Below are 6,340 nucleotides of genomic sequence, written 5' to 3'. Positions count from 1 at the left end.
TGTAGAGTTTAGAGAATGGAAGTTTTTTTTTTTTTTGTCTAGTAAACATTAGGTGGCAACTTTCATTAATAAAAGCACACAACTATTTTTTAGTTGATCTTGACCATTGATTTAAAATAGAATGATTTAGATTATATATATTCATTATTTCAATTTTAAATAATATCGGCCATTTATTTAAATTGGACGGGCAAAGTCCACTAAATCCATTTTTATTAAGGTTATATTCAGATTATTTGTATATATACACAATGTTTTGTTGCATTCAATTCCGACTATTAGTTTAAAATTGAACTATTCATATTATATATTAATTAATACAGTTTCAAACAATCTCAACTATTTATTTAAATAAAAAAATCATGATGCACCAAATTCATTTCTATCATGGTCGATCTAGATTCTCTGCATTGATAAAAGTACACAATTTTTTATCGTAGTCAATTTCGATCATTGATTTGAAATTGATTGATTTAAATTATATCTTTGTTAATCCAATTAAAAACAATGTAAATTATTTATTTAAATCAAACAGTTGAGGTGCACCAAATCCTTTGCCATGTCAATTGCATATAGGTTCCATCTCAATCTTTGATATTGGAACAAAAAAAGTGAGATACAATTGATGTTGTCGTATTTCTAATTGCATAGACATAAAAACTTTGATGTTGTACAAAGAAAAAACACCGGTGGGTAGCATGTGTTTTTTTTTTTAACGGCTAAAATTAATAATTAATAATTATATTAATTTTTTTTTCTCACCCAAATTTAAACATAGATATTTCGATTCTTTAACTATTAACTCAAACTAGTGATATAAGTATGTCTTTTACTTAATTTTCTCTTTCACCTTTGGAATCTCCAAGGTACAAATACATGGCTTGAATGTCCTTTCTATATTGCAACTCTATCTTTAACTCTGTCTTCTTTTGGTCTTTGCAAAAAATTCATAGTACAACAATAGTAATTTTATTATTCTTTGACCCTATTAGTTGAAGTTGTAATATTTCTAGTTAATTATTCGACACAAACTTTCCTATTGGGTTTATTATGTTCTTAGTTGAACAAAGACAAATTATACATTTGTCTATCTTTTGCCTCTACTTCAATAACTATTTGTCTAGTAGATAAATTTTAGATTCAAGAACAATCCTGTTCTCTCACAAAAATAAAATATGAATTCAATTTAGCTACTAAAAATATAGATCAAATCGATATTATTAGATCAAACGCCTTGTTTTGAATTCGATCTCAAGATCTCACAATTGTATGAATTAATTAGAGTGATATTTATTATATCTTTAAAAACAATAATAATAATAATAATAATAATAATAATAATAATAATAATAATAATAATAATAATAAATCAAAACAAAATAATTCTTGTATTATGTTTACAGGAGTATATATTAAGACAAAATTGTCTTCCCTTATTTTTATCAGACTTAAAATGACTTTTATTTTTATCAAAAACTAAATTAAGTTATACATATTTTCTGAAGAACAAAAATAAAGCTTCATAATAAATTTTATTTCTACTTCATATTTTTTCACCTCTTCACTTGGCACATTTATTTTAGCACGTGAATTTGAGTCATTGTCAATTGTTTTTCACTTTCAGCACCTATTATTGTTTTTCAATTATATTACTGTTGAATGATGATGTTTGTGGTGAAAGCAATTGCCTTGATCAATCCATGCATGTGATTGAAGTAGACCCCTGTTGATGAAATCATGATTGTGATATGTAATCTTTTTATTTATATCATTTGTTATGCAATTGTATTTTATGAACGTAAATGTCATTGTGAATTTTTATTTTACTATTAATATTGATATATTAATTTATTTTATTTTTTACTTTTTCTTTATATTTTTTCAATCGTAAAAATTAAGTTAATTTCGTCATTGTTCACATTGGCAATAAGTTTTAAACCAAATTTTGAAGTGAGGGTCTTGTATAATACAATTTGCACAAATATAAAAACTATGATATGTAATTATGCGAAAAAGTCATATAATTAAAGAAGTGTGAAAAATGGGATATTAAACTTGGTGTAAAAAAATTTAATTACAATGTTCGTATTGTTGATACCAATAATATTACATTAGTTTGAGTGAAATTAAACTTAAATCTCTTTAAAAAATTCGAGAGTTTAAATTTTGTGTACCCAAAAAAATGTGGTTTAAATAGGATATCTCACTAATTAAAGTGGTCAGGCATAAAAATTAATCGTCAACAAAGAGGTAGAAACTTTGCACACAATAACATATAATTACCAAAAACATGCTCTAATTGTTGATGTTTGTAAGGTATGGGTATAAAATGCTCTATATTTTGAAAGTACTTAAAACAAAAAAAGTTCTGTGCAAATCTATGGTTTCATACAAATAAGTGGCAATTGTTGAAGATGTGTGGTCAGTGGTAGTCAAAGATAGTGGCCACATTTGTTAGAGGAGAGTGACTAGTGGTGTTTGCGGTGGTCGAATGTGATAAAAATCAACTTTCAAAAATTAAAAATTCACGAACACTAGTGATCGCATACTGATATAAAATACATCATATTTATAAAATACTTCATAAAACACCACCTACATAGTATATATTATTTTGGGAGAATTTTGTTTATAAAACTTATGTATTTTATAAAAGTATTTTTTTTTTCTTTTATTGATATTATATTCCCCTAGTACAAAATGTTTCTGGATCTGCAATTTGCAAATAAGGTAAGGTAGTACTAATGTACAACAAATTGACAAGAGAATACATTATTGCCAGGTACAATTACATCATGATAAATTTCCAAAAGATTAGTGGCCATGATTGTTTTATAAAATTTGTACCAATAAATTGACACTTATTTTGATTATTATGTTACCCTTGTTGTTGTTTTGCCCTTAAAAAGGCCAACATGGGCCTCATTATGTTACATTACACCAGCTCAAAAAATAATTAATTTTTGTTTTATGATAAAACACTAAATAATTGATACCCATTTCAAGAAACTTCTGATTTGAGCTGCAATCAGGTGAAGTTGGACCATTTTCAATGACAAGTTAGCATCTGAAGTGCTTATTACAAGCTTTCAAATTAAAGAGATCAACACACATAAAGTAGTGGCTTATTATTACTATCTCTAATTATAAGTTCTATTGCCAATTTCAGAAAATTAATTAGTGCATTTAATATGTTAATTTTAACGGCAAATGTTCTTAGAATAATATTCGTTTCATTCCTATTTATAAGATGATTTGTTGAGAATTTGTTGGTCCTATATATAAAAAAAAAATATGAATTTTAAGGTGTACTCATTGTTTAAATTATTTTTGTACCTTTATTTAAAATATTTGTCTTTTTTATCATTATTAATGAGTATTTAATATCTCAAAATTTTAAATACGAGAATATTTATAAAAATAGTCAAAAAATTAAAACAATTGATGAGTGCATTGATTTGGATTTTCTCTCTCTTATAAATAGGATCAAATATAGTACATTTTATAAATGAATTTATTTAGTTTAACTTTTCATTTTTCAAGATATGTTAATAGTAATAATAAATTATATATTTGAAAGAAAATAATAAATACATTTTGATGGTTTTTGCAATATCCAACTTAACTATATTTGTGTACTAATATCAAAATTAGTTACAACAATGGTATGATGTAGCAAAATACATTAGAGTTTGGTGTCAAGGTGGAATAATCAACTATAGTGTTGGTCTATATGTCGACTGACAGAAAGATGAAAATCAAAATGAATTTAAAAAGATACGGAAAATAATAACAATCAACTATTATATATTTTTTAAGTTTTTTTAACTTAAAAATATATTTGTGTACTAATATTAAAATAACCTAAATAAATTATTACAATATCATGGATTGGTCTCAAGGTGTGATAGTCGACATATAGTATTAATCAAGATGTCGATGAACAGAAAGAACGATAACAATCAAAGTGAATTTTACAACAAATAACCGATTATAAATATATATTTTAAAATTGTTTGTAACTTTAATGAAAAGTCCATGATATTGTGACATAGTAAAAGGCCAAAGGGGGTGAATCCATGTAGCTTATTACTGTTTTCTATGTTGGATTTTGATTGATAATGTGATAGCATAGTAGCATGAGTAATTAACATTGTTGAGTTGCTTTCAGTTTGGGCTGTGAAAATCATTCAAAAGAGTATACGTCACTTGTCAAAAAGAGCATATAGTGGATATTTAGGGAGTGGAGAATGACTATCTAGTTGTTCATATGTGTGCCACATGCTTGTACCAATCAACCTAAAATTGGGATTTTAATTGTATAATGTGGTAACTATATACAGTTCTGTGGTCACCATGTAACTAATTTGTTGGCCTAATTGCAGTTTTGGTCCCTTTATTTTAGTTGAATTGCGAAATCAGTTCTCTATTTTGTTTATCTCCAATTTTGGTCACCCAAATATAATTTTGGTCTAAAATTTGATGAAATTTCATTTTCTAAAGTCGTACTACAACATTTATGATCATATATTTCAAGTAAAATTATTGCAAATGAGATATTGAGGCATGATGTGACTTAAATAAATGCAACAAAAAAAAAATGAAATTTCATCAAGTTTTAGACCAAAATTATGTTTGAGGAACCAAAATTGGGGAGAAATAAAATTGAGGGACTACTTTCGCGATTCAACTAAAATAGGGGGACCAAAACTGCAATTAAACTTAATTTTTTTTATTAATATTGCACGATTTAATATTGAAACTCCAATTTTGTTATTTTAAAAAATATTAAAATCTACTTTAATTGTGACGCGTTCGATTTTAATCAAACAATCACAAATATATTGATGGCGTGGTGTAAAGAATTCTAATAGTATGTAATTCTAATTCCTAAAAGTAATGAGATAAGGGTACCTCACATTATGGAGGTAAAAGGGTCCCACTATGGACCTTTTCATAGTCCTCAATTTTGTTTGATGTGTATGCTAAGTAGGTATCAAGAGAGGTTCTCTTAGTTGGCAGTTCATATTCCTGCATTTCTAGGAGATATGTTTCATCCCCACTTATTGGCACCAAGTTACTATTTGTCTTTTCCTCTCACATGCCCAAACACATGAATATAAATAACACTTATCTATATTATGAGGTTTTTGAATGTTAAAAATTTCAAAAACATTCACAAGTATCTCTTTTATTATTATGTTGATCCTCAAATCTATTTTAAGATATTCAATTTAATCAAATGTATTTTTTATTGTTTAATTTAATATATAAAATTATTGACAGAAGAAACACTAAATATATATTTATAATTTTGATATATTTAAAAACTATAGTAGCAATACATCACATATTCAAATACCAAAATAATTCTTTCTTAAAAAAATATTAATCAAAATGTAAACTAATAAATATTGTTAAATTAATTAATAAACAACCAACAAATAGTAGAGTAGTAAAAAGTTTCTTTTTTGGTACAAGAATAATAAACTTTTTTATATTAATATTAAAAATATCAAAATTCATTGATTTGATCCGACTTAAAAAAATAGAAATTAAAATTTGACCTATTAAATTTTCATTAAATAGTCCAATAAATAATCAGTTTTATTATTTGTTTGAACTTTTTAAAATTTGAGAATTCTAAGTATAAGAAATACAACAAAGGTTTTCACAACCTTCAACCCAAAAATAACGTTTTTTTATGACCATCACCAGTTATTTAGCAACCCTTTGAGAATAATATGTCCAACAACGTGATCAGTCACAATCAATGTCTATCTTTTTCTTTTATCTATATATATATTAGATATATAAAATATCATTCTTCTCTTTTTTTAACTTTAACTATTTTCAACTTAATCTTTTTTTTATCTGATTAAAATTATTTTCAATAACAACTAATAATAATTTGATTGAACGGCTGTAATATTTTACAATAGCACTAGACTACCTTTAATTTAAACTCTAAAATTTATGTCCCAAATTAAAAATAAATATTTTACATTAATAAGTTCATCTATCATATATGCTGCTCAAAGAAACATAATCAACAAACCATAATTCAAAGTGACACACTTCACAAAACAAAGTCTCCACACAAATATAAGGCAATTGCTAATCCACCCTACAATGTTTACTCACATTTGTAAAAAGCATTATCAAATTGGAACATTTTGGTAGTATATTCCCAAACACTAAAGAGCACACTTCATAATTCATATTGGCCCATAGTAAAGATGTACAAAGGACATGTTGGTGAGTCACTAGGACGACAAACACCAAATTTCATTGCAATAAATGAAGAAAAGAAAAACAACTTCTGCTTTTGTAAATTATG

Source organism: Cicer arietinum, chromosome 2 (assembly GCF_000331145.2).
Source record: "Cicer arietinum cultivar CDC Frontier isolate Library 1 chromosome 2, Cicar.CDCFrontier_v2.0, whole genome shotgun sequence".
Taxonomy (NCBI): domain Eukaryota; kingdom Viridiplantae; phylum Streptophyta; class Magnoliopsida; order Fabales; family Fabaceae; genus Cicer; species Cicer arietinum.
Note: the sequence above shows the minus strand (reverse complement) of the source record.